This window comes from Schistocerca americana, chromosome 1 (assembly GCF_021461395.2).
Source record: "Schistocerca americana isolate TAMUIC-IGC-003095 chromosome 1, iqSchAmer2.1, whole genome shotgun sequence".
NCBI classification, from domain to species: domain Eukaryota; kingdom Metazoa; phylum Arthropoda; class Insecta; order Orthoptera; family Acrididae; genus Schistocerca; species Schistocerca americana.
In genome coordinates, this window is record NC_060119.1 from 520,477,581 (window position 1) to 520,505,446 (window position 27,866).

Genomic DNA, 27,866 nt, shown 5'->3' on the forward strand with positions numbered 1-27,866 from the left:
AAACTTTTTTCTTCGCTTTTCACATTTTTCCGCATCTTGTTCACTACCTAACTGTAATTTATCGAGTGTCTCTTACGTCGAGGCATGTTTGATACTATTAGTTACTGGTATTTCATCATATCAAAAAATGTGTTAGACAGCGATGAAGTAGTACAAGCGAACACTCACCCTCCGACGCGGAAAGTGCATTACCGTCTCCGCTGCGTGCGCACTGGCGGGTTGTCGGCCTCGGGTATAGCTGACCACGTGGAACAAAAGTGGGCATTTTCTGGCCGCCAGGCCTCGTGCTGTCATCAATCTCCGGGCTTCCGCGTCGTGTTAGAGTTGGTGGACATCAGAGACTTCAACTGCTAGAGTCTGCTCGCCATAAGATCCTCACACCTCGCCGCCACGCATCCTGGACGAGAACCTTTATTATTTACTCTGCAATTCACAGATGAATCTGCCACGACGTAAATCCACATGTCTGGAAATTGCAAAAACATGTAAAATATAGTCACACTTATTTACATACGTTGATTTCGAATGTACATATAAATTAGGGTCACATACATATACGATTACGGATGTACGTACAGATTATGCACATATATGGACATATTCATAAAAAAATTAATGTTTCAATTAAATTTCTGCACTGTCCACATCTACCTAGTGATAGAAAACTAACTGTGCTTCAACTTTTTTGAAAAAAATAAAAATGGCCACAGTAACATACGCTACTCCTCCGCCAATTTTGAACGTTTTTGGCTTAAACTTTTTTTGTGAATGCATTCCGTATAGCTAAAAATTTCACGTATGGGTTTGAAAAAGTATTTTTCCAAACTCAGAAATCCAAAAGCATGAAAAAATTTTTGTTTGGCATATTGGATTTACCCACCTAATTCAGCATGCACTATCCCAATGGATACATTTGTCGTACGTCGTTCATTGATTTCTGTGGTTATTTCGGGTTGTGTTGTTTGTCAGTTATCACTGACAGTTCTACTCAAATATTACTATGTGAAGGCTGAGTTGTCTGTGCTGAGAGGTAATGCCTGAAATACAGTATTCTCGGTCCGCAGCTCGTGGTCGTGCGGTAGCGTTCTCGCTTCCCACGCCCGGGTTCCCGGGTTCGATTCCCGGCGGGGTCAGGGATTTTCTCTGCCTCGTGATGACTGGGTGTTGTGTGATGTCCTTAGGTTAGTTAGGTTTAAATAGTTCTAAGTTCTAGGGGACTGATGACCATTGCTGTTAAGTCCCATAGTGCTCAGAGCCATTTGAACCCAGTATTCTCGAATCACTCTTGACATTGTGGAAATCGGAATATTGAATGCCGTGATGTCCGTTGCTGCTAGCTCGAACTCCTATTTCGCGTTCCAAGTCTGTTAATTCCCGTCGTGCGGCGAAAACCACGTAGGAAATATTTTTACACGGATCAACTGAATACAAACAACAGAACCGCCAATGCATTCCCTTTTATACCTTGTGTACGCGATACTACCGCCATCTGTATATGTACATATCACTACCCATGACGTTTAGCACACCAGTGTATTCTCACATAGATCACTGCTTTGTCTACCCTTATCATATCACCTGAATGTAAGTCACAAACTTACTCAATTGCAATTACAGTTGAATAGTAGCGTATTAAAATAAATATCCTAATCAGTGAACACACTTTTGCTTATGCCACTAACTTCCTCTCAGTGACTGTCTGTAGTGTCCTGCGTAAGGATCAGGATGGGAACAGACGGTGTCTTCAGTCGTGAAGGGGCTCGTCCACCTCGTATACCACGTGTCTGAGAATATAAGTTGAAATATTTGCATGTAAGGAAACTCGGTGGGAAATGGACTAAGAACTCCGGTAAATGACAGACTCTACAACGAAGTGCAGTAGAGAACTGCATCGAATCCTACGAGGCACTAATACATTGCCTATGTTGCACAATCCTGCATGTACCCTGTGCAGCTAAGTGCCACGAGAAAATAAGTCCCGTTCCGGGGACAGAGCAACGCAGGTCCAGCGTATGAGGCAGATTGAAGTTGGAGTTTCCAGCAGCGCCAGGAGCGTCACTTATAAAGGCTCACATGAGGCGCCTCCCACGCGATCATGCGCCGTCCTCCTGTACTCTGTTCCGTCAAGAAACTTCTCTACAGCCCATCCTGTAGCCTGCTTCCTGGTGTCCTTGCTGACGTTAGGTTAGCCTTCTCCACGCACACACTGTGCAACATTAACACTTTAGCTACTGTACTCACTCCTGATATCTCAAGCGACTCATTCGCGACAAGCCCCCAGTAACTGCTCACTGAAGACTGCTAGCATTGACTGACGCCACTTAACTGTTGTCAGGCTGCAGTGCAGTCGCCGTCTATTAGTCCCGGTAAATCGGAGGCCAGGGAAGGCCATGCTACAACCAACCAATGCGAGGTGAGAAAACTTGACGGGAACACCCACACCTTAGCTCGTGTCATGACGGAATAGGCTACGCCGTAGTAGGATTTAAGCTACATACCATAGTACTACAGATTGCACCAGGCCAATTAGCCATAAATATTAATGAACAACAGTCTATCAGTTGTAATATTACTTGATGATCTTATTTCGCTATGTACCGAATGTTCAGGTTTGTTTTTAGCAGGGTTAGCGTGTGCAAATAATTATGTAGCTCACATTCAGATAAACTTTCTTGCAGTACTTCGCTAACAGAGCTAGACCAGTGACAGCAGCATTGTGAAATGACCTCAAGACGGCATTAGACTGTTTCGTGCAACAAGACATCCTCAAACCTGTCACCTCAGTGGGCAACACCACTGGTTCCTTTACCCAAACCGAATGGTTCCTTCGTAGTTTGTGATGACTTTAAGGCAACGATAAATGGATAATCAGAGACTGATGTCGGTCGTATCTTAAAGCCAGAAGAGATCATGTCTACCAGTAATATATTTGCAAGTGACACTACACCAACAGTAACGTTGGTTCATGGTTATTAACATCGCGTTTGGACTGTAATGATGTAACAGGTTTCCATTCGGAACTACAAATGCGCCAGCAAATTCGCAACGTTCTTTGTAATAGCTGATTGAATAGATTCCGACTACACTATTCTGTCTGGACGATGTTTTAGTTAGAAACGCTACGAGAGAGCAACATCTTACGAACCATGAGATACTACATCAAAATGAATTAAAGTGCAACATACAAAAGTGCGACCAACTCAGCAACATGTGGAAGCCATAGAAAAAATTCAGGTGCCTACCAACTAAAAAGACCTTCAGCCATTTCTTGGCAGCGTGCGTCAAATTCGTAACAAATATTGAACAGCTCATCAAAATTTCAATAACTTGCGTAATAAAGGCGTAAAATACAAGTAGTCCAAGCAGTGTTACTTGGCTTTTCAAAAGTTAAAGCTTTGTCCAGGAGGACTCTGACGCCCCACAACATAGTAACGTCGCGCTCTCCTTTCTCACAAAACCGCTAAGGGACGTGAACAACTCATCACAGATGCGGCTAAAAGTCTAACTTCAGCCCAAATAAAATATTCTCAAGGTGAGAAAGAAGGCCTTAGACCATATTCAGCAATCAGAAATCCCATTGTCGGTCAGAGTGGCCGAGCGGTTCTAGGCGCTTCAGTCTGGAACCGCGCTACCGCGACGGTCGCAGGTTCGAATCCTGCCTCGGGCATGGATGTGTGTGATGTCCTTAGGTTAGTTAGGTGTAGGTAGTTCTAAGTTCTAGGGGACTGATGACCTCAGATGTTAAGTAGCATTGTCCTCGGAGCTATTTGAATCATTCAGTCCCATTTCTTATTGGCACAAAATTCCACCTCCCAAGTTGAGTTGGACATCAAACTCCTAGCTGGCTGAACCACCCACATTCTACCTACTTGTACGGTGATCCTCCTACCGACGGGACTGTTTCGACCATGAAAGCTACCTAAACAGGGAGGCACTCTGTATTTTCGTCCTGAGATAGCGAAGTCGATAGTCTGTAACAATTACATTCCATCCTGGATTTTCCATTGTTTGAAGTCGATAGTCTGTGATGTACGCTACCAAAGACTTCACCTGAGACCGACGAGAGGCACCCGTGAACAATCACATAGGCCTGGCCTCTGATGAAACACAAAATGGTTCAAATGGCTCTGAGCACTACGGGAGTTAACATCTGAGGTCATCAGTTCCCTAGAACTTAGAACTACTCAAACCTAACTAACCTAAGGACATCACACACACTCATGCCCGAGGCAGGATTCGAACCTGCGACCGTAGCAGTCGCACGGTTCCAGACTGAAGCGCCTAGAACCGTTCGCCCACAGTGGCCGGCTGATGAAATACAGGAAATTAAAATGGGCATCTTGCTAGCATGATCTCACTTCGAACCATGGTGTGCTCTAGTACCATTTTGATGACGCTGTGCATATGTAACTGGGCTACTTACTGAATCTCACTTGGACAACTGTTTGGATTGCGAATACACGGATGCTGACGGATTTGTGTGACCATGGACTATATTAATTCTTCTCTTGCCCAGCGCTGACTAGTTGTGTGAACTGTCAAATGACAATTCTTTACCCATCCTTAGTGTGCAATAAAGAATGTTTCTGCATTCAGAAGCTTTCTTTCAGGACCAATTACAGTGTACATATAAAATATAATATCAAAGCACTTAAGCATTAGTAACGTATATGTTTAACGTTCTACATAATCAGAAATTACAGGATGTTATATTGCTTGTATTTGTCTACCAAGTTGACATTATACAGGGGCGTGCTGAAAACAGATGCCTCCGCATTTTTACGTAAAAATCTTAAAAGATTTTAATTAAAACAAATGTTATTAACATTCTACATCTCTATTCTTTGTATCTAAATATTTGCAGCCCTCTGCCGCTAGAGGGCTCCGAGCAGTAGCTTGTAACAAGGCGGTGTGTAATGTAAGTATGTCAGTGTATGAGAGACAAATGCTGTTATTCTGTTAACGAGTTTCGATTTCGAAGAGTTCGTACACCCTCTCTTTCGGTATAACAATGCCAGATGACGCACGAGTGCTGCGACATGTGCAACATCTGACGTTTTGTGTTCGCTATCATCGATCATTCTCGCTACAATCCCGACTTGGTCTTATACGATGTGCATCTCTTTCCAAACGTAAAGAAGATCTTCGAGTACTTCACTTTGATAGTGATGAAGTAGTGTAAGCAGAATTAACAAAGCCAAACTTTCTACACTGACGGTAGCAACACAGTGGCCTCTCGCTGGGAGAAAAGGGTGCGTATGTTGAGAACTAAACTTTTAGAATGTTAATAAAAGTTTATTTAAAAAGCCTGAACAGTTTTCAAATAAAAAAATGGCGGCATTTCTTTTCAGCACACCCTCGTATATAAATAATATCTTGTTATGAATACAAAACAACTGCATATGTAAATTTTATTTATCATTTTTATTATTGTGTTTGGTGCTTTTAAATTTTGAGGGGTTCATCCAGAGTGACAGCGCATTTCATTATGAACACAGAAAAACTGGTTAATTGCGTAAACTGTGTACTTTATTATGTTTCATGCTTTAAAGATACTTTAAAATTTTAGTGTTACACATAAGAGCGTATTGTTGTGGATATCTTAATTACGTTCACTGTTTCATTATAGTTTTTAATTTAAATTATAGAATTTGTAGAACACAGATAAAAGTAGACAAATAATGAACACATGTGTGCAGAAAACATTTGCATATAGAGATTCCTGTAAAAGATGAATTTGTGTATATAGAGAAGGCTGTATGGTCCACAAAGCGAAGGCCAAAAATAAAATATAGAGCTGTACACTAACTGTTGAATAACATATGGCGGGCCGGCCGGAGTGGCCGTGCGGTTCTAGGCGCTACAGTCTGGAGCCGAGCGACCGCTCCGGTCGCAGGTTCGAATCCTGCGTCGGGCATGGATGTGTGTGATGTCCTTAGGTTAGTTAGGTTTAATTAGTTCTAAGTTCTAGGCGACTGATGACCTCAGAAGTTAAGTCGCATAGTGCTCAGAGCCATTTGAACCATTTGAACATATGGCGGTGGGGGCAACATAATCGCCTGGATAACGTTGCTTTTTCTATGACTGCTAATACACGTGAGAGATACTCTTGATAAATTTTGTTGCTATCCTACTTATCATATCGTGTTCTCTCGTGCATGAAGATGGACATCTCTTTGTTCGGGGATTGAAGGTGTGGTATGTCTCAACACAACAATGGGTGATATCACACGACTAGAACTTCTAGCTGCGGAAGAATGAAGACTTCAAACAACGTCTATCTTCAAACACTGTCAACCAAATGCAACATCTACATCTACACATATACTCCGCTAGCCAGCGAGCGGTATGTGGCGGAGGGCACAATTCGCGCCAAAGTCATATTTCCCCTCCACCCTCTCTGTTCCACTCGCGGGTTCGCGCGAGGGAAAAACGACTGTTTGAAAGCCTCAGTACGAGCTCTTATTTCCCTTATCTTTGAATGGTGATCATTGCGTGATTTGAAAGTTGGTGGTAATAATATATGCTCTACATTCTCGGCGAAGATCGGATTTACGAATTTAGTGACCAGCCCCTTCCGTTTGGCGGGTCGTCTATCTGTAAGTGTGTCCCACTTCAAACTTTCTATGAGATTTGTAACGCTCTCGCGATGGCTAAATGTACCAGTCACGAATCTTACCGCTCTTCTTTGGACCTTCTCAATGTCTTCAATCAGACCCAAACGGTAAGGGTCCCATACAGACGAACAATAAGACTGGACGAAGTAACTTATTGAAAGCAATTTCCTTTGTTGAAGGACTGCACCGCCTCAGGATTCTACCAATAAACCGCAATCTAGAGTTCGCCTTGCCCATTACTTGTGTAATCTGATCATTCCATTTGAGAACATTTCGAATAGTCACACCCAGATACATGTCGGATGTTACCACTTCCAAAGACTGGACCATGTCGGTCGTCATATTCACTAAGTATATTCTCCGTCAATACCCCTTAACAGCTAAGGGGGAGGGGGGTGTACTCCTGCGCAGCGTGGCTCGCAAAGACGCACTAAATCTGAGTCACTTCAGTCTAGGTGCGTGCTATGTGCGCAAATGGCTGTTACTTCATGTCTTACTAAAGTGACACAATAATGTAACTGAAAGAAGGTTAATACTACAACAAGTAACATCTGTTTTCAGCTGACATGCAAGGAAGGAAGTATAGCGATTCTAGTGCTTCTGACAGACACTCTGTTCCATTGGTTTCGGTATCTCGTGACTTTTTTTAACACAATAACAAGCCTTTCGGCTGCCCCGTATGACATACCACTACACACTACACCGTGATTTCTTCGAATAACGTGGTCGATTCCTTCACGTCTCTACCTTAACAGCTATGAGCACTTATTGATCTTCGCCAGTGAACAAGTGCTCACAGCTCTTCAGGTACGTATTTTAGAACCAATGTTTACTGAAGTTTATCTTGTTTTAGTCCATACTATTTCCTCCCAAAATATGAAAAGTAGAGAGCTTGCAGCAGAAGACGTTTGAATCACAGTATCGAAGATGAAGAGGTGCTTTCTGCTCTTATGGTATGCATTTTAGAATCCATTTTTGATAGACTGTTTTCCTTCTTGTTGGATGAGGAATCCATTCCTAAAGCCTCAGCTCTAATGTTCGCCCTCTATTTGTAACGGGCATATTTTCAGCGTTTCCTATTATTTGTTCTATAAAATTTATTTGTAACCCTCTTTGTATCTTTGAGAGCTCTGGTCTGGTAGGTAAGATTTCTTAACGGTTGATAAGCAGAGTGATCTATGGCGTTACACTGGTGTAACCGGACGGATGGCCATGAGTGTGAAGTTAATGAGTGCTGGAAGGCAGATCAGTTTCAGCAGTTGTGGAAAGAAGTTAAGGTCTCAGGGACAGTGTATCGAGACTGAGAACGTAGTTGTTTACGGTGAGAGACGAGAAGAACTCAAAATCTTCTAGGAAGCGATTGCTTCACTATTGTTGCACTAACTTACCAATGTTTCAAGAGGACGATTTTATTATAAGATTCAACGCAGAAGAGAAGAGCGCAAGTTGAAGATTTTGAAGAAGGTAAGACAAAGAAGAACCAATAAGTTACAGGAGAAGCTTATTTCAAGATCATCCCAGAACAGATTGGGAAGAAGATGCAGATTCTACCTAGAACAATCTAATACCTGAAGCAATCTTATCAGGAGGACGCAACTACACCGTGATTTCTTTGAGCAGCATGCCGAGTCTTTTTCGACGGTAATTTAGATAATAAACTGCCAAGTTTACCCGTTCTATGGATTATGATATGAGTAGAAACTGACTCTTATTGTTTTGTGTGTCGAAGTGATAACTATTTCAAAAGTGAGCTTTATCAGTGTAAGGGTCAAAGCAAGAAACATTTTCAGTTAAGATAAATAAAACAGACGAGTTGTCATTTAAATGCATTGTCACACAGATTATTTTGCTACTACAGTCGACAGTTTTGTAAAAGAGAAAGCCGAACTCTAATTTTTGCTAGACATACGAAATAAAAAGGTTAAGAGACATATAGATAGACAGATATTCAGCTATCACAGGCCCTGCAGACCACGCGCTGCTTCCACAAACTGCCCCCATTCCTTCCTGTTTCATGCCCGGTTCCTCCAGGTGTCTTCGATTCCCAGGGCTGCTAGGTCCTTCGCCAGTTCGTCCATCCAGCGCTGCCTTGGTCATCCAATGGGGCGTTTGGTGTTTGGTTTCCCCGCTAGTGCCATCTTCGTCTGTCTTCCATGTGGCATACGGGCTACATGGCCCACCCATTGTATTCTTTTGTTCTTTATCTTCTGTAGGATAGTTGGTTGTCGCATCAGAAGGTAGATTTCCTCGTTTTTCCTCCTCCTCCATTCTCCGTTATCTAAAAGAGGTCCCCATATCTTCCTCATTACTGTTCTTTCAATTATTAATAGTTTTTTCCTTTCTCTCATAGTCATGCTCCATGTTTTTGAATCGTACATTACTGCTGGGCATATCACTGTGTTGTAGATTTTCATCTTAGTGTTCACTGAGATCGATTTAGAGCCGAGCGTCTCTCTGAGGGAATGCATGCATTTCATTCCCGCCGCTATTCTTTCCTTGATGTCTATTTTTATGTTGTTGTCTGTGGTAAAACAAGATCCCAAGTATTTGAACTGGTGTGCTCTCTTGAACCTCTTGCCATCTATCTCAAGAAATTCTTCCTGCTCTTGCCTTCTTCCTAATTGCATGAACTCTGTTTTGTCTTGATTCACTTTGAGCCTTACCTTCTGTGCATAATTGTCCATTTTCTGGTACATTTCTTTCAGCTCGTGCATTGATTCACTTTGTAGTACTATGTCATCTGCATATGCGAGACAGTTGAAGTTATCGTCCATCTCTACTCCTGCTCACTCCTGTCCCCTACACTCTTTTACTACTTTCTCTAAGATGACATTGAACAGAACACATGAGAGAGCATCTTCTTGTCTGAGGCCTGTCTCAATCTCGAATGTTTCTGATGTGGCTCCTCGGAAACGTACTGCTGCCTTTGACACTTTCATACAAGCTTGCACCATTCTCACTAGCTTCTCAGGGATTCTGAAGTCACTCATTGCATTGTATAGGCTATTCCTGTGGATGCTATCATATGCACGTTGAAAATCAACGAACAGTCTGTAGTTATCTTTATCATATTCCCAGTGGTTTTTAAACAATTGTCTTAGTGCGAAAATTTGATCTACTGTCGATTGGTTTGGTCGAAAGCCAGCTTGGTACTCCTGTATGTTGTTCTCTATGAGTGGTTGCAATTTTCTGATGGACAGTACTGTATACGTTACATTCAACAAGCTGATTCCTCTGTAATTACCACACTCCATTTTGCTTCCCTTCTTGTATTTTGGGCATATTATAGCCAATTTCCATTCTTTTGGCGGTGTCTGCTTCTCCCATCTCAACTGGATAAGTTTATATATCTCTAAGTGTAACCTCTCACCTCCCTCTTTGATTAATTCTGATGTTATTCTGTCCTCCCCTGGGACTTTGTTGTTTCTGAGTCCTTTGATTGTGATCGTCACGTCTTCTTCACTAACTTCCCATTCTTCTTCATGCAGGTACTATCTCATCTTGGTCTGGGCAATTCAACAGTTCTGTGAAGTATTCTTTCCATCTTTCCATCTTTCTATAATTCTTTCTTTGTCATTTATCAAGTTGCCGTTCTTATCTCTAATGAAAAAGAGACATATACCATATATATTATTTCTCAAGTCAGCATTCCTTCACACATACTAATCGTACAGGGAAGAGTGAGGTAACGTTAGAAAGGTTTTTTAATCGGATTCGACACTGCATACCGATTTTCCTATTTGTGGAAAATTTAAACCCAAAAGAGGCTTTTAACTATAATAGCCAAGATGAAATCACGGATGACCAGCTTGATACCTATATTTTACGAAGCTAACTTATTAATGACAAATAAGAGACTCCCTTTTCATATTATCTGGTTAAAAATAATAATTTTATTTGTTTTAAAGTGCCTGCTAACTGGATGATTTGTATACAGCTTTGTCATAGATAATAACTGTAGCCACTCCATTAGTCCATGATCTACGCCCGTTGTACAAGCTGACTCTTCTAAACGAATATACTTCCCAAAACGACAAATATATTTGTTTGTTGTCCCCTTGAATTGTGATTTACCTACCTCTACTAAGACATAACGTGCTTACACAAAAAGTACGAACTGCAATGAAAATCTCAAAATACAGTTAGAGGGTATTGTAGTCAGGTAAGAAGCGAACAATAGGTTCTAAGCTATACAATCATCATTTATTTACTTCTTTGTTATTTTATATTCGCAGTTCTCATTAAATGTCTCTTCAACAACAGGTAAAATGTAAATATCACGGTCGAAAGTTAGAAATTAAAAACATTAATGCATGGAAATGGATATATAAAGATGCACCATAAATTCATGATTATTATTTCACGTCGTTCAGTTCATTTTTAAAGATGTTTTCTCTCTATTCCCACAACTAGCGATACCCCAGCGACTACACTTACTCGAAAATATCATTATTTAAAACTATGAGAGTGCCTAAGTTTCGCACGAGTCCCCTGGTAATTAAATGTGACAGTTAACTGACAGCAATCCTGATCATAGATTTTGTTCCGGTTTGTTTGGGATTCACTATATTAAGAGTCACTCTATACTGCCTTAACTGTTGCTAAGCTTCGCACATTCATACGTAACCGGCAATTGCAATAGTAAACATTTTGTTATTATCTGTTACATGAATATCCTACGCAACATCAACAGTTCATGTACATCAATAGAACACATCTGTTCACCTGCGTCTAGCATAATATTACTTCAAACATAACTGATATACCACATATCCGTTTTCAATAACCAACAGTTAACTTCTCAGTAATAATCATTACAATAAAACTGGTATATACACTGAAGAGTCAAAGAAACTGGTACCCCTACTAATATCGTGCAGTGCCCTGCGAGCTCGCAATAGTGCCGCAACACGACGTGGCATAGAACTCGACTGATATGTGAAGTGCTGCTGAAGGAATCGACACCATGAAATCTGCTGGGCAGTCCATAAATCTGTAAGAGAACGAGGGGGTGCAGATCTCTTCCGAACAGCCCGTTGAAAGGCATCCAAGATATGATCACGTCTGGGGAGTTTGATGGCGAGCGGAAGCATTTAAACTCCGAACAGTGTTCCTGGCGCCACACTGTGGCAACTTTGGGCGTGTGGGGAGTCGCATTGCCCTGCTGGAATTGCCGAAGTCCGTCGAAATGCACAATGGATATCAATGGATGCAGGTGATCAGGCAGGGTGCTTCCGTACTTGATACCTGTCAGAGTAGTATGTAGACGTATCAGGGGTCCCATATCACTGCAGTTGTCACACGCACCACATCACTGCAGAGCTTCCACCAGCTTGAACAGCCCCTGCTGACACGCAGGGTCCATGGATTGTTGAGGCTGTCTCCACCCGTACACTTCCATCCGCTCGATACAATTTGAAACGAGACTCCTCCGACCAGGCATTATGCTTCCAGTAATGAAAAGTCCAATGTCAGTGTTGACGAGCTCAAGCGAGGCGTAAAGCTTTGTGTCGTGCAGTCATAAAGAGTACACGAGGGGGCCTTCGGCTCCGAACGCCCGCATCGATGATGTTTCGTTGAATGGTTCGAATGCTTTGTTGCTGGCCCAGCATTGAAATCTGCAGCAATTTGTGGAAGGATGCACTCCTGTCACGTTGAAAGCAGTCGTCGTTGGTCCTGTTCTTGCAGGATCTTTTTCAGGCCGCAGCGACGTCGGAGATTCGACGATTTACCGGATTCTTGATACTCACGGAAGACTCGTGAAATGGTCGATGCCAAATCGCAACTCCATCGCTACCTCGGAATGCTATGTTGCATCGCCTGACTATAACATCACGTTCAAACTCACTTAAATCTCGATAACCCGTCATGTAGGAGCAGTAACCGATCTAAAAACTGCGACAGACCCTTGTTATATAGGCGTTGCCGACCGCAGTGCCGTATTCAGCCCGTTTACATATTTCTGTATTTGAATAAGCATGCCTACAACAGTTTCTTTGGCACTTTAGTGTATGTTTGTATATCTGTCTGCACTTTCGATTTGATGTTTGTAAGAGTGTATGTGAATTTGAGAGTGTGTCCCCGTACTCATCGTTGTCAGTTGTAAGAGGAAAGCTAGTGACAAGACGACTCCAAAGGTACTTTCATTCGGATTTGAAATATTGTGTGTTAAAAAGACTCCGTGGAAAAGGGGCATGGTACCTCGGACTAATTTTGGTCGGAAAGGTTTTGCCTTGGATACGTTGTGCGTGTTACTGATCGTGAGCTCTTAATGTCGCTGCATTACAGACAGCGTGAGGAGGGTACTGAGTTTGGATATCCTAATTAGTAACACCAGAAAGTTACTGGGTTACCTAAGCAAATTTAGAACTGAATTAAAACTTGTGAAACAGTCTTAACCAATCTAGTAGCAGCCGTGATAGGTCGTCAGGAGAAGGTACACATAAGAAAAGTTTTACAGTGACTGAACGCGTCAGAACACATCTTTTCAGTCTGTAGATATTTTCTATAATTACTTTCCACCACCCAGCTTTAGTTTTGTACTTACATCTTCTCATAAAACATCATTTATTACAATTTCTGGCTTACTATATGACTATAGCGTCGTCTACATCGTAGCTCGGTGTGACGGTACGTCACATAACTATTGACATTTTTATCGGTTGTAAACCGCAGTTAAAGTATCTTATGAATATAATTAGTGTAAAAGATATAGGTAATGTTCTTGGAACAACTGATATGCAGCGATAATTTAAGAGTAGCATCTTTATTTAATGTCTATGAAAATAAAAAAGGATCGAAAGAGACGCGATTGTACGGCCGAGGAGGAAGGACGTATTTTATGGTACACGCACTGTTTTGTTTCGCTATGCGGAAGGCAGCCATTGAGCGGCTACACATATTTTATGTAAGTTATTCGTATTTCTGCTAAAATAAAATTGTTGTTATCAACACAAAATGAATTGCGCTGCGAGAAGCTCATCTTCCGATGCAGCCTCTGGTCGACCATTACGCGCCGAAGTATTAATTTATGTTTCAGTGTTAACAGTAACTATAAATGCGAGAGATTTCGTTGTAAGAACCTTATTAAATTGCAACAGATAATTAATTTACGTTAAAGTTCATTTTTTAAATTATAAAGATTCCATGAGCTCAGTAAGTTTTATCTTGGCCACTCCACGGCAACAATCGAAGTTATCTCGAACCTTGCTTTGCAATCAATAAATAGAAATTAACAAAATTACATTCAATTCAGTTAACGGCAACTATATTTTACTCATCATGTTCAAAATCTAAAGTTGGTACATGAATAACTGAGGCCCTTCAGGAACCCGTTTCATGTTTTCTTATGCACGTAAAGTAAAAGTGATAAGAAAAGACAATATCCCTGAGAGAAAGAAACATGCTGATAAATTGAAAATAAAAATATATAAAATATATATGTAATTTCTTTTGTATATGACGTAACGAATGCCACCGACGTCACATCGGCCACCAAAGATGTATTATTAAAAACTTCCTGCAAAATCGATGTCTAACTGAGACAATGAAAATGAGAAATAGAACCAGCTCTCTATGAAGTTTATCTTTTATGTCCAATTCGAGACTAATTTTAAATTAAAGAACGATCAAACACAGCTAAAAAAACTATCTAGATTGCCAATCTGACGAAACTACGAGAAAAATCCGATTATAGCTTTTACTCAACCCAACTCTATACCCATTTGGTGTTGATTTTATTGGACAAAATGTATGCTGCCTACTTCTAACAGTCATCAGAACCGTCTTAAAAAAGTAAGACCCAAAATAAAAAATACTTCAATCAAATCAGTATTTCCAGTCCACTTGTGAATTTTTTGAAAGAAATTTATAAAGTCTTCCAAAATCGTTTTACTTGTCACTGTGTGTAGATATATGTCTACAGTTTGAAATTTTTTGTGATTATGAGTAGATATGAATCAACAGTTTGAAACTGTTTCGTTCATCACTAAACAATTAATGTAAATTGTACATTAATTGCTGTCCCATTAGTTTTTGTCAGTATATTTTATACGTTATGAATCGACACCACACGACGCTGATGTAATATTCTACGATGTTTACTATCTAACAAATCGGTTTTTGGCTATTGCTTCATACCTGCTAATAGCGTAAAAGCCGAGAACAGGTTTGTAACATAGTAAATGCTGTAGATTATTACGCTAACGTTTGTGTTTTTCATTAATAAAAATTCCATTGAAATGCGAAAAAGATTGTGGTGGTTTAACTAAAAGCGCTAATAAATATAAAACGAAAAAAAAGAATGTGCTTTTCAGTAGTTTTCTTTGGGCTCAATGCTATGATTGTTTATTTAACATCTGACAGCCAATTGCTTCAAAATAGCGTCGCTATGTTGACGCCGCATCTCGAGCGGCCTAAACAGTTGATGATATGTTAAATATCTATATAATTGATCTTAATACTGATCAGTTTCAGAGGTACTGACAATTTACCGAAATCTGTTTAACTACAACCGCATTTAATGCTTTCTTTATGCCATTTCATCTCTTTTTCACTTTGGTGGTAATTCAACACATTCAGAGCATTAACTTTTGAGATGTCGTTATTTTTGTGAATTTTTGTGGACTGTGGAAACTAGTGTATATCTGATGAAGATGGAAGAATCATGTGCCTTAATTTGAAACATTACATATCTCATCAAATCTGGAACCTGTTTTTCAGTTGACGAAGTGGTGTCATACATATATATTCTAGAGGCAATACATATCTCAATATGGCTGTTCAGAGTCGTAATAATCTCTAATGAAAGTAAGATTGCTGTATACAATGGCAATAAACGTGAAACTTGAAACTTCCTGGCAGATTAAAACTGTGTGCCGGGACGAGACTCGAACTCGGGAGTTTTGGCAATAAACATGTTAAAGTTTGACATATGATCGCTCTAGTCTCCTACAGACACTATATTTAGAACAGCCTTACAAAACTTAAGCACTCTGTTTTATGCACATATTTTAATCGACTGTGGCGTCGGTTGAGAATGAACCATGAAGGCAAGTGTTTGTTGGTAACTATATTATCACATATTTACAAATATGTCTCGAGGTTCATATTTGTGAAGTAAGAAGTACGGAATTACTGCCGTTAATGACACACTAACAAGTCGGAAAGCAATAGTAGAATGGAACCTGATGTTGAACACTCCTTATGCTAAATAGTTCATTTGATTGAAAACAAGAGCAAATAGTGGCAGCTGCGTTTGTGTGCTACAACAACCCGGAACTATGATGAATTGTTCAGACGGGCAGTGTAAGTATCAGGGCTTTTTCTCTTCGGTCGTAAGTCGTTACGTCTCGAGCATTAAATGCAAAACGAGCGGAGATAAAACAGGCGTTACGATATGCCCGTTAAAACGACGTAGTAGCTCAGTGGCATTATAATTTATGGTAGCCCCTTTAGTGTATCCTATTTCTTGTCCTCTTGACCATAAAGGTGAATAGTAGTCTCACGTATTACCGAATCTTTGCACTCGTATTTTTCCGGGAGGCTTTCTTTGCTTATAGTTTGCGTTTGTCGGTCATCTTGACTGATCTCTTCCAAGAAACCTCAATACCAAAATCAGTTACTCCGTTGGCTGTGAACATTTATTTTTTATTTATCTTCTCTGGTTCTGTAGGGCAATCTGAGATAAAACTACCTAGTACGGGTTAACTCCTACACAGCCCACAATAGAGGCATTTAAAAAGAAACCACATACACGCGAATGCCATAGTGTACAATGCCATATTGTACGGAGTCTCAAAAGTCTTTGCTGCAGAGAGCAATGTGACAATCGGTCATCGCTGGAAGGAAAATTATGACGGAGGAAGAGCCGACAGCGGGTAACCTCTACTTCAAAATGCTAGTGATTATGATAAACTACAGAATAAACATCTTTATTTTGTAGTAGACTAACAGCACTGTAGTACTTAAGGATAGTCCTCCTAACAGAGAACTACACACTTAAAATTTGCGATAATCTGTAGTTACAGGGGTGAGTAATGTGCTGCCTGGCAAAGAAAGTGAAAAAGAAGGCATGGTCGGATATCAGTGTAACTTCGTACGCATAGAGACCATCGGTGGACATGTAAATCATTAGAGTTGCAATTCTTTGTTGCAGGTACGACAACCACCAAGGTTCATTAGAGTTTTTGGTATTTAGTGTGACTACCAGGTCCTGTAGAGTATATAAGCGGCGTGAACAGCGTCAGTTGTTGAATGGCCAATATTTGCGTCAATTGGCTTTCAATTGATTCTTGTTTTGCACATTTTGAATCGAAGATGCCGCAAAGTTTGTGAGACAGTGCTGTCAGCACTTAGCAGAATTCGGAATGGGGTGGGGATATCCCAGCCCGACGAGTTCGGAAGCCGGCCAGACGGGGCTCCTAATACTTGCGAGCGCTGCTGTTGCGGCCCAGCGCTGGGAACAGCCCTTTCCCAATAACACTATGCGTTCAAAAGTATCCGGACACCCCCAAAAACATACGTTTTTCATATTAGGTGCATTGTGCTGCCACCTACTGCCAGGTACTCCATATCAGCGACCACAGTATTCACTAGACATCGTGAGAGCAGAATGGGGTGCTCTGCAGAACTCACGGACTTCGAGCGTGGTCAGGTGATTGGGTATCAGTTGTGTCATACGTCTGTACGCGAGATTTCCGCTCCTAAACATCCCTAGGTCCGATGTTTCCGATGTGATAGTGAAGTGGAAACGTAAAGGGACATGTACAACACAAAAGCGCAGTGGCCGACCTCGTCTGTTGACTGACAGAGACCGCCGACAGTTGAAGAGGGTTGTAATGTGTAATAAGTAGACATCTATCCAGACCATCACACAGGAATTCCAAACTGCATCGGGATCCACTACAAGTACTATGACAATTAGGCGGCAGGTGAGAAAACTTGGATTTCATGGTAAAGCGGCTGCTCGTAAGCCACACATCACTCTGGTAAACGCCCTACAACGCCTCGTTTAGTGTAAGGAGCGTAAACATTGAACGATTAAACAGTGGAAAAACGTTGAGTGGAGTGACAAATCACGGTACACAATGTGGCGAGCCGATGGCAGGGTGTGGGTATGGCGAATGTCCGGTGAACGTCATCTGCCAACGTGTGTACTGCCAACAGTAAAATTCGCAGGCGGTGGTGTTACGGTGTGGTCGTGGTTTTCATGAAGGGGGCTTGCATCCATTGTTGTTTTGCGTGGCACTATCATAGCACAGGCCTACAACGGTGTTTCAAGCACCTTCTTGCTTCCCACTGTTGAAGAGCAATTCGGGGACGGGTATTGCATCTTTCAACGCGATCGAGCACCCGTTCACAATGCACACGACAATAACATCCATGTAATGGACTGGCCTGTGCAGAGTCCTGGCCTGAATCCTACAGAACATATTTCCGATGTTTGGAACGCCGACTTCGTGCCAGGCCTCATCGACCGACATCGATACCTCTCCTCAATGCAGCACTCCGTGAAGAATGGGCTGCCATTCCCCAAGAAAGCTTCCAGCACTTGATTGAACGTATGCCTGGGAGAGTGGAAGCTTTCATCAAGACTAAGGGTGGGTCAACACCATACTGAACGTATGCCTGGGAGAGTGGAAGCTTTCATCAAGACTAAGGGTGGGTCAACACCATACTGAATTCCTGTATTATCGATGGAGGACGCCACGAACTTGTAAGTCATTTTCAGCCAGGTGTCCGGAAACTTTTCATCACAAGTCGGTCGGCACCCGCGGCCGTGCTATTAAGGCTAGCAGCGCAGGGTCCGGACCTGAGTGGTGTTCTGATTGTGCTCCCTTGTTGTTCATCGTACTCAGCGTTGCTTGGTTCTTGATGCTGCTACCTCTGTACAATTGATTCAGTTCACTTTCCGAATTTCTCATTCTGTCGCACTGTCTTTGTCGCTCATCCGTCACTGCTGTTGTTTTTCCGTGGTTTTCAGCCCCTCACAGTCGACGCCCTGGACCGGTCGGCCAGTGTCGTCTGGTCGTGTCAGATTGTGGTTACTATAAGTGTCACCGTGAGTCTTCATTTGGCCAGCTGGTCGTATCGTATAATAGTCAGATTTGTGGGTATTTAGGTGTGACAACTGTCAGATGTCGAACTCCATGCGTATGTGAGAGCAGGCATACTCGTCGTTGATGTTCCAGTCGACCAGATCTGACCACCGCAAGAGAAAATCATTGTACAGTGCACCAAACTCGATCATATCCCCTCCACATCCGCGCCTGCCACCTCAGAACAATAATGGATTCGTGCAACATTTTGTGTCATCCTACACCATTGTTCAGAGACTAGCAGCAGCTGGACTAAGAAATAACAGTCCCAGGAGTACGCTACTGTTAACATCACAACAGAGATGGCTGATTTTGGAGCGGTGCTGTGATTTGGAAGCATGGACGGCTGACAAAAGCCTTTTATTATGCCCAGCAATGAATCGCAGTTCTGAACTACCCTGAACAACGGCCAACGCAAGTGTGACAGCGACCTGAGGAGAAGTCCCTATCTTCCTATGTTTTGGATAGGTACAGAGGTATTATTCCTGACTTTATGATGTGGGGAGCCATCAGATATGACTTACGGTCACCACTGGTAGTGACTGAGAGGACACTGACACGACATGTGTTCATCACTGACATCCTACGGTTTCACGTGTTATGTCTCATTCAACATCACTGTAGTACCACTTTTCAAAACTACAATACTTGTCCACACATAGAAAGTGTCACTATGAATTGTCTGCATGATGTTGAGATATTCGTGTGGCCAGCAATACAGTACACCCAGATCCCGAAAGTAGATGTGAGGGACTAGTTCATACGTGACCTCAGTCCGGTGCCAGTGTCTGGGATATCAACGGCCACTTACAACAGTTGTGGGCCATCTTGCCTCAGGACAACTACTTTACTACAGCCTCCGCAACCGAATCAGTGCATGTGTGAAAGGTAGAAGGAATGCAACGTTATACTGATAAGTGGGCTCATACCGTCAAGTTCATTGTAACTTTGTCTTAATTTTGCAATCGCTGCAATATGCCACATACCCCGTCAACCCATGGACCTTCATTTCGTTTCCTGCTCCCTTGTGGGTGCTTCACCTTCTTTGTCAGGCAAAGTAGGTCTATTGCGGTACATCTCTTTCTATCCCTGCTCGTGTATCGTAACGCACAGCGTTGCTGCGCCACGAATAAGTGCAGGCGCGAATTTGGGGAGACGCTGCAGATTCCAGCATTCGCGTTGGCGCTGACCCACGCACGCTGTGCGGTGCCATCGCCGACTTCATCGCAACACCGGCCGGGTTCTTTCGATGTAATGAAGTTGAAAGGTGGCTACACTGAGTCACAGCGCCAGAGATTTTGCCAGAGAGTATTATTCAGCCGCCTCCACTGGCAGTGTTTGTTGAGAAGTGGTAGTGGAGAGTTCTTGTCGAGAAGTCGTCGTGGAGAGTGCTTATTGAGAAGTGGGCAGTAGGAGTTCCGATGTAGCCGTGACTAGTTGTGAGCATGTTGTATGCAGTTGTTCTGATGGCTAGACAGCCGATGCTGTTCGATTGCGGATATTGTAATGATCAGAGTGTATGTTTCGTCAATATATATGAAGGTAACCATTTTTTTTTATTATTTCAAATGTCCTAACTAACAATGTCTCTTGGTCACAGGTTCAGTCAACAAAGCATCTGGCTTGTGTTCATGTATTAGAGTGTAATTCTGGTTTTTATGTGCAATTATAGTATTTCTGTTTTTTTTATTACTTCAGTGAAATGGTGCTTAAAATACCTTGTCTTATTGAGGAAGAACCGTGCCAGATGTGTACGTTGAATCACACTTCCACACACAGAACAGTTACATTTGTGCTTTGTTGTTTCGTAGGTTTTATAGTTGCTGGGGACTTAATTAATTAATTGTGTTAATGGAAGTTTTCTTTCATTCTTTGTTGTTATTCTATGCAGTCAGATTGCGTACTAATACTAATCAGCGCCAACCGGTTACGAGACTGCGTAATCGGACAGTCAGCGACTAAAAATTATAAAATTATTTGCATTATATATAATTAAGCCCCCATGCACGTGGCGACTGCTGCTTCGGATCGTCCCTTGGAATCTTCTGATAGTAAAAATAGCGGACAGTAGTATTGTTGAAGTAATTTGTAGTTTAGTAATTGTAGTCTATATTGCATGTGTAGATTTGGTAACTGAACATTTGTAGTTGTCTTGTCACTCTTTTAATGGTATTTTGGCAGAATTTAATTTTTGATATCTTGTATATAGGTCTGACAATTTTGTGCAATTGTGAAGGGTTTAATTGTTCGTTAGACGTGTTTGTTGGGAAACATTTCGTGTGAATGGTATTGTTGGAGATAAAGTGTCATTGTGTGTAATTTTAGTATAGTGACGAGTTTTGTATGTTTTGTAAATGATTACGCGATCGATGAAAGAGGCAAAAATGATGGATAGTGAGAATGACGAAATTGTTAACATGGCGAACTCGCCAACACATGAGAATAGTATGATGAATAATGAAGTAGAAAACAATTTAATAAGTCGGGAAAATAGTCCGGAACCAGTTCAAAATTTTTCACAATCAAAAAATTTTCAGAATTCGAGATTGACGACAGAAGATTCTGGAATAGCATCGAACACAGATAGCTTTACGGCTATGTCGAAAGAAGTTAGTTTTACGGGAAATGTTAGGGGCGAAAAGAATTTCGAACCAGTTAATATGGAGCAGTTAATGAGTGCAATATTAAATTTGGGATCACAAATAGGAACAATTAAAACTGATATGGGAACAATGGAAACACAGTTAAGATCTGAATTAAAAACAGTGGGATCACAGCTACGATCTAAATTAAAAACAGATATAGGAACAATGGAAACACGGTTAGACTCACTGGGATCGCAGTTTGTATCTGAATTAAAAACAGAGATGGGAACTTTGGCAACACGGTTAGAAACTGATATGGGAACAATGGAAACACGGTTAGACTCACGGATAGGGACATGTTTCATAAACATGAAAGATGAATTAAAAAAAGAAATTAGAGAAGAAGTACAACCGATTTTGAATGCTTACAATAATAGATTAATGTCAATAGAAATCAGACAAAAGGAACAGGATAGAGAACAGGAAGAAAGAGATCGCGTGATAGTACAAAAATTTTCAGAGTTAAATTTACAACGTGTACACGATAAGGAAGAAATATTTGAAAGAATCGAGGAATCTGTGCCAAATGACAGAATAAATAACCTAACACAACAGTATGAACAGTTAACTACTAAATGTGTCAATACTGAAACCCGAGTCGCGACACTTACAGAAGACGTAAATAAACAGAAAGAACAAATAGGTGACTTATCGGAAAGAGTTGAGGAGATTGCAGATAAATTGACAAGTCTTAGTTTAAATGGGGACAGAGATTCAGATGATACAGCTCCATTGCCATTTTCAGAAACCGAAGAGTACCGGAACATAAATAAGCATGTTGAAAATCAGGGAAAATTTAATGATCGCGCTAAAAGGGAATTTGAGGCATTACAAAAGCAAGTCAAACACATTGAAAGCGAAATCGTAGGAAAAGACAGCAGAAGAAATTTAGAATCACAGATAGCAGAAGGGTTTGAAGAAAGTAATTTATTTCATTAACGAGAAGCAACAAGAGAGCGCCAGGCGCGCGAACTTGACAATAATGGACATTGGGACTGGGACAGACGCGGTAGGTCTTTGTCGCCACGAGGAGAAAACTTTGACTATAAACACTTCTTAACTGTTCGGAAATTTAAGATCTTTCGCAATTCTAAGAACGACATACATCCTTGTTCATGGTTAGATCAATTTATGTACGCACTTTCACCAAATTGGCCACTAAGTCACAAACTGAGGATATTTAGAAAACGAACCGGCGACGCGGATGCGCGCACTTATTAGAGATTGTAATAATCTAAATGATTTTTATCATGCATGTCTATCGGCATATTGGTCCGAAAACACGCAAGACAGAGTCAAACATAGTCTAATTATGCAGTGTAATTTTAAACAGTCTGAGTTCCGCACGCCGGCAGAATACTTTGAAGACATGATTCGAAAGAATCAATTCCTGTCCAACCCTTATAGCCCGACTGAATTAATTCGCATATGTTTAACTAAGCTGCCACAATCCATAAGACAAATTGCTTCAGCCGGAATATGTACAGACGACATTGAGACTTTTAAGACGTTGCTACAAGAACTTGAGTATGACAACGAAGACGGGACTTGCAATTTTTTCAGTAACAGTAATCACAACAGATTTTCAAAGACAAGGGATAATGATCGGAACGGACGTTATATGGGTAATTTTGAGAATGACAGACGAAACAGACAGGATAATAGATATCAGCCTTATGACAATAACAGACGTTCTAACAAAATTACACAGACAGTTATAATAACGGAAACTCCTACCGGAATGATCAATCATACGGAAACGGTAATCGGTATCATCAAGACAGAAATTATTCATACAATAATACAAATTCTTACTACAGAAATAACCAAGGTAGTAGATATAACAATAATTTCAGAAGTGACAGTCGAAATTACACAAGAAGTAGTCGTGCAGATAGCCAGGAAAACAGAAATTTTAATAACAGACACAACCAAGAATTTACATGTAACAGACAGGAGGGACCTAATTGGCATCCTCCGCGTGACAGAAATTCAGAGAGACAAGTGCAAATAGTAGAAATTGATCCACGAAATGACGGGAATAATCAAAGACGTGACGCGAACAATCGACAATGACTTGTAGCTTAGGCTTCTGGCAGCAATATAGACGGTTCAGAAAGTAATGACACTACGACTTTACACTACGTACGCCTGGAAGACATGAGAGACATCTTGCTAGACGAAAAGGAAAATAATGTAGACGCATTTTTACATCCTGTTATTGAAGTATGTGTGGGTAAGAATAAGTTCACTGCAGTTTTAGATTCTGGGAGCCCATTGAATGTCATTAGTGAATCAGTTTTTCGTATATGTGTAAGAACTATTGCTTGTCCTGTGTTACCTGTTTCTAAAACTACAATTCGAGGCGCTATTTCTGGAAAAAGTGTGGAAGTCAAACAACAGACCAACTTAAATTTCATTTGTCAAGGATACGAATTTTCGGCTAATTTTATTATTGTTCCATTACTCAGAACACAAATTATATTAGGTATGGAGTTTCTTAACGCACATAAGGCAATTTTAAACTTTAAAGAAGGAAGTGTGAATTTGACTGTTGCCGGAATGCCGAAAAGTTTGAAATTTTTCGAGTGTTTAACAAAATCTGAATCAGACACAAAATGTTTAAGGTTTCTTACTTCTGATGTTTTCGCTGAGCATTATGACGACGATGCGTTCATTCATGACAACGACAATAGATACAGAGACGGGATGGATGATATAATTAATAGCGAAGAATTAATTAATGAAAAGGTTAAGAAAGCTGAAGTGCCAGATGACGTTGCAAGAGAAGAACTGCACCAAATTTTGACTTCACATGCTACAGTATTTAGTCATCATACAGGAACTATACAAGGCTTACAATATTTATTCAAAGTAAAAGAACACACACCATTTCGGGGGAAAACGTACGCTATTCCTTTGGCTTACAGAGACAAGGTTAAGAGTGAACTTCAATACATGTTAGATCAAGGCATTATTGAGCCAGCAGTCAGTCCTTATACCAGCCCATTACACGTCGTTCTTAAAAAGGATGGGTCAATTCGTTTGGTTCTGGATTCCAGACAGATAAATAATATCATCATTCCTGAAACTGACCGTCCACAAAATTTAGATGAACTTCTTCAACATTTCCATGGAATTAAAGTTTTATCCACGATTGATATGCGCACAAGTTTTTGGCAAATAGAACTCCACCCTGATTGTAGAAAATACACTGCCTTTTTAATCTTTGGTAACTGTTACCAATTTCGGAAATTACCGTTTGGACTTACTGTATCTTCTGCAGCATTCATTCGTAGTTTAAACGAAATTTTACCTGTTTATCTTCGTGACAATATTACTTCGTATGTTGACGATATTCTTATTGCTAAACGTTGTTGGAGTGAGCATAAAAAAATTTTGGGTTCATTATTACGTATTTTTGCAAGAGTTGGCATTACAGTGAACTTAAAAAAATCTGAATTTGGTCGTTCTCAGGTGAAATTTCTTGGTCATATTATTTCTACAGAAGGTATTTTTCCTGATCCAGAGAAACTAGACGCTATTCGTAATTACGCTGTTCCTACTACAAAACGTGATGTTCGTAGTTTCCTTGGTGTCTGTAATTTCCTTAGACGCTTTGTTAGATTGGACAATTTGGCCACACCTCGTTTTTGCGAACTGTCTGGAAAGTTCTTTTTAAACGAAAATCGGTTGACAACTCTGTTTGGTTAGTTTGCATTCCTGATGAGTGGGTCAATAAATTGATCTGGTATATACATTTCAGTTATGCACACTTTGGTCCCAGAAAATGCTTTCATAAATTGCGAGAAAATTGCTACTTCAGTAATATGGAAAAACGTATTCGATCTGTTCTTGCCAAATGCAAATTATGTCAAAAGGCTAAGCCGCCCACTATTTATCACAGAACACCGTTGTTTCCTATCATTCCAGCGAAATTGGACATGGCTGCAGTCGATTTGTTCGGTCCAGTGGTTCGTTCTACTAACGGTTTTGCGTACATTTTGGTAGCAGTGGAACTGACATCAAAATATGTGTGTTTTACACCTTTACGCAAAGCAACAGCTCGTTCAGTATCTAATGCTTTCATCAAACATTTTCTTAAAGAAGTTGGTCATGTTGATAAGGTTATATCAGATAATGGATCACAGTTTCGCTCTAAAACTTGGCTTCGTACTCTCCGGCGTCGTAAGATTAAACCAATTTTCATTTCACTTTTTCACCCTCAATCTAATGCTTCAGAGAGATGGATGAAGGAAATCAATAAATTGTGTCGACTTTATTGTCATTAGAATCACAGAACGTGGGATCGGTATCTTCATATTTTTCAAAACATTCTGAATGAACTCCCTAATGATTCAACTTCTTTACCGCCTATATTGATATTAAAAAATAAAGCACCGACAAATCGCATTCCTGAAATAGTTCCTTTTCCGCCTACACGGAAGCTGCGGCATTCTGAAGTTGTGAACCTGGCTCTACAAAATATTTCATCTGCGGCTGCTAGAAGAGAGAAATCAGCTAAACATCCTGGTCGTTTAAAAACCTTGTCAGTTGGTCAAAAGGTGTTAATTAAGTCTCATCGTTTGTCTCACAAAGGAAAAGGCTTGTGTCGCAAATTTTTTCTGCTTTATAACGGTCCATATAGGATTCGCAAAATTATTCATGGTAACACTGTCGAAGTAGAAACTCTTAAATCTCGGCGCTCTAAGGGAATACATCATATATCCAACGTTAAAATTTTTGTGGAATGACATACTTTCGAGAAACCAACAGTTATACGTAAACATGCAGTGAATACAAGGATACCGCGCCGTGTTCCGGCGGCGGCACATACTCAAAGCAACAGTCAAGTCTGCGCGCCGCATAAGGCAGTCGTTGACTGCAAACAATTACTTCCTACGTCACGCGTACCTACAGCTGATCGAGCGCTCAGTGCGAATGCACTGACAGCCGTAAACGTATACACAGTCTAATTTCTCCGATTAAATTCAGTATAAAGCTATAGTGACTTGATAAATTATGTTATTAACGTTCAGTATCTTTCAGGATACAGTTGTATAAAATATTTAAGAACTTCAGGTAAATTCTGTGTGTGTCCGACGTTAAGACGACTTGCTTTCGAGAAAATTTCAGGAAGAATGTCATTTCGAAGAAGAAAGTAATAAATTAAAAAGGTAACTATTAATTGAGTTTATTTTTCAGGTAACGTATTTCCACGTGGTACGTACTTTAGACGTAATTTGCTGCTCGCGATTACGTGATTCATACTTCGTGTTAACTGATATTGACAATGATTGATTAATGGACAGGGTTGTTACTTGTGTATATTATGCATCGCTTGGCTGCACAGCTTTTTTCACTGATGTCATATTTTTTTATGTGCCTGCTGTGTTTATTTATTTAAATTATAATTGTCACCTGATTAATTGTACTGATATGGTTATTTATGTAAGTCATACTTTGTGATTTATCTGCTTGCGCCTTCATGTTTACTTATTAGATTACATATGAACATTTATTTGCTTATGCTGATATGATGCTAATGACTCGTTTATTATGTAAGATACATAATTGCTGCCTTGCGTATGGATTGCATATTTATACATTTCTGTTTTGTTGTCATAACTACTCTTTAATTTGGTATATAGAAATGCTGATATACGGTGTACGAACATGGAGTTTAGGTCACACTATGGTATTAATTATTGATAGTTTGCTTGGCAGAGCCTCGTTGTAGGGATTGTGCTTGACATTCTGTTCTCTACTGGTATATTTACTCGCTATTGCATGTTTTGCTTACGCTTAGTGCCTTATATTTTAAGATAAGAAAATGAACTGCTATAATTCTACGAACGACGTTGGTACAAGAAACTGCATTGAAGTCACATGAGCTGGAGGTTTTATGGAAGCTGTATAAATTTATGTTACTAGGAAGGCAGCTAACGATATGACATACCAACACTAGGTTTAGACCATTGACAGTTATTACACTGCATTCTTCGTGAGCAACTGAAATAGTAAGTGACACTTGACACAAGAAATACTCCACATGTTTGCTTCTGTTTTGCCATGATTCTTGGAGTGGTGTACACACTGTGAAATATTACGATTTATTCACTCAAAGTCTTATGTGATCTTTCATACTACGTACTTGCACCTACTTACTGAAAATTATTCAAACTGAAGGCTGTTAGAGGTCATGTATGCATTTATTTTATTTTATGATGGACAAGGTAACCAAAATGTATTTTATAATTCATAATGAGTTGAAGATTTGGCTCAGGTGGACTACACAGAGGTTGTGTGTGGACATTGTGTCTTCAGATTGCATGGGATGATAAATTGAAGTTTGCACTAGGATTTTGTCTGTACTTGTTCGAGGAGACTGACTATGATATTGATGATAAGGTTTATATGTATCGACGTAAGAGGTATTATTGAAGTATTAAGATTATGTGATGCTGATGATTATTGGAGTTTTGGTGGATAAGAGGTAAAGTAAG